Source organism: Seriola lalandi, unplaced genomic scaffold (assembly GCF_002814215.2).
Source record: "Seriola lalandi dorsalis isolate HSWRI2012SDOR001 ecotype SW California unplaced genomic scaffold, Sedor1 jcf7180001973982, whole genome shotgun sequence".
NCBI classification, from domain to species: domain Eukaryota; kingdom Metazoa; phylum Chordata; class Actinopteri; order Carangiformes; family Carangidae; genus Seriola; species Seriola lalandi.
Genome location: NW_019444648.1, coordinates 1 through 2591, shown reverse-complemented (window position 1 = coordinate 2591; position 2591 = coordinate 1). Strand labels below are relative to the sequence as shown.

General features: G+C 38.6%; 1 long non-coding RNA gene across 1 annotated transcript; it reads right to left on the bottom strand.

The window, feature by feature from the left end:
- LOC111653270 (uncharacterized) lies at positions 1-2561 on the bottom strand. The gene is made up of 3 exons (XR_002760652.2): positions 2343-2561; positions 1868-2010; positions 1-56 (listed from the first exon to the last, which is right to left on the bottom strand). It is a non-coding gene; the product is annotated as an uncharacterized LOC111653270 (long non-coding RNA).
- Positions 2562-2591: the final 30 nt, after the last annotated feature.

Sequence of the window (2591 nt, the reverse complement as noted above, 5' to 3'; positions counted from 1 at the left end):
GGGATGGTTGACACAGCAGGAGAGTTGACCTTCTTTACAGGAGCAGAGGGTTTGTACTGAAGAAAGAGAGGGAAGCACTAAACACTAAATACACAATACTACAATACAAAATACAGTGGCAAGTAAAAGTAAGTGAACCCTTTGGAATTACCTCCATTTATGTATTAATTTGTCCTTAAATATGGTCAGATCTTCATCCAAGTTACAATTATGAACAAACATAATCTACTTTAACTAATAACACACAAATCATTGGATTGTTCTTGTCCATATTCAAAACAGCATTCAAATTATCACATCATACAGTATAGGCTAGAAAAAGTATATGAACCCCTCAGCTAATGGCATCAACAAAAGCTAACTGGAGTCAGGAGTTATCAACCCTATAGTCCAATCAATAAAACAAGACTGGAGGTATGGGTTAGAGACACTTAAAAACATTTTGAGTTTGCTGTTCACAACAAACATCTGCTGATGTAAACCATCACAAAAAAAGAGATCTCAGAAGACTTATGATCAAGAATTGTTGATTTTCATATAGCTGGAAATGGTTACAAAGTCATCTCAAAGAGTTTAGATCCTTATCAGTCCACAGTCAAACAAACTGTCTCTAAATGGAGATGATTCAGTTGTGTGGCTAATCTCCCTAGAAGTGGACATCCAGCTAAGATGACTCCAAAAGCACAATGCTCAGTAACATTAAAAAAGAATCTCAGAGTAACAGCTAAAGGCTTAAAGGAATCATTGGAGCTGGTTCCCATCTCTGTTCATGAGTCAACCATACGAAAATCATGGTGCATGGAACATGGTGTCCTTCCATGGACACCACGGAGGAAACTGTTTCTATCCATAAAAACAATGTTGTGCCCCTGAAGTTTATAAAGAGAACCTTTACACTCCACAATGCTACTGGGAAAATGTTTTATGGACGGATGAAACTAAGGTTGACTTGTACAGTGTAGAAGGGCACTGCATACTAACATCCTAATATCATCATCCCCAAGATGAAGCAGGGTGGAGGGAGCATCATGATTTGAAGTCCTCTTAACCTGGACAGCTCAACATCATCAAGGGCAAAATTAATTCTCAAGTTTATCAAGGTCTCTTCCAGGATGTCAGAGTGTCTGTCAACCTATTGAAGGTGAGTCGAAGCTGGGTGATGCAACAGAAAAATGACCCTAAACATCAAATAAATATACTACAAAATGACTGCAGCCAAAGAAAATCCACCTTCTGGAGTTGCCCAGTCAGATGCCAAATGAGGTTCAACCAATTATTAAGTCCATTTACTTTTTCCACCTGCACTGTAAATGTTTAATGGCTGTGTTCAATAAAGACACAAAAAACATATTTGACTTAAATGAAGATCAGGTCACATTTGATGACAAATCAGTGCAGAAAACCAGGTCATTCCAAAAGGTTAACATACTTTTGCTTGACATACTTCTTGCCACTTTAAAGTACACATTACAAAACTTTAGATATGGATGTCCTATGATGCAAAGCATTAACATAGTCACTCTACCTGGAGACACTGCAATAGAACACATAGGTCATGTTACACTATATGGTAGCCAACAGACAACAGAGATAACCATACACGGAGTATGGCTTTCGGTTGTGTGTAAATGTTATGTACTATGATACCCTCAAATATGCAAATATGTGTGATGGTTTCTCTCTCCAAAAAGGTAGTGCATGTTTGAATCTTTTATTTTTAAAAACATGTCAAACCAGATTAACAGTGGCAAACATGTTATATACAGGTGTATTTTGACTCCATTAAAGAAATAATATTTTCCAACAAACCACAAATTGTCTGTTGTGTGCACATACAGTGACCAGTACGGTCTCTGTATGTGTTTACCTGTGTACGACCAGGAGGCTTCTTGGTATCTCCTAACTTGCCCTTGTTGGGCATACGGGCTGCCTGCTCCTGGCAGAATTTGATGTGTCTGTCAGCCGCACTCTGGTTGAACCGCCGCTGACAGTAAGGGCACTGAATATAGTCTAAAGACAAAACAGGTGGTGGGAAAATATACCAGTGATAGTACCAACTATATAAACCTGAGATTAATTTCAAGCCCATATTTATAATTTTGTCATTACCTACATACTCCTGCTTTACTGTTTCAAACTCTTTTTATTATTGATTACATCCTCATATATTTACCATCTAAAAAGGAATATTGTGCCCTGCTGTTAGTAAGTAGCTGTTTTGTTTCATCATAGTTTATTACCACAGTTATAAAGAGTTTCTTAACAGTAAAAATAAATCAGTCATTTTTACTGGAAATCTTTCTATTTTCTTATTTAATCACTGGAGTTACAGTATGTGTTACCTGGGTCATAAGTAGGAGGAGGAGGTGGGGGTAATGGTCCCCCATCCTTAATGACCTGAGTGAGGGCCTTGGCAGCCCGGATGGTAGCAATGAAGTCCTCATGTTTCCTGCGCCAGTTGGATGGCTTCTTAGGCAGCTCTGCCTGGCAAGAGGCAACACAGAGGTGATGCTTTCACCAGCTTGTTTGTACCACAACCAACCTGCCCATTCTGATGTGTTATCATGACTTGAGTCATGATGAGTATGTCA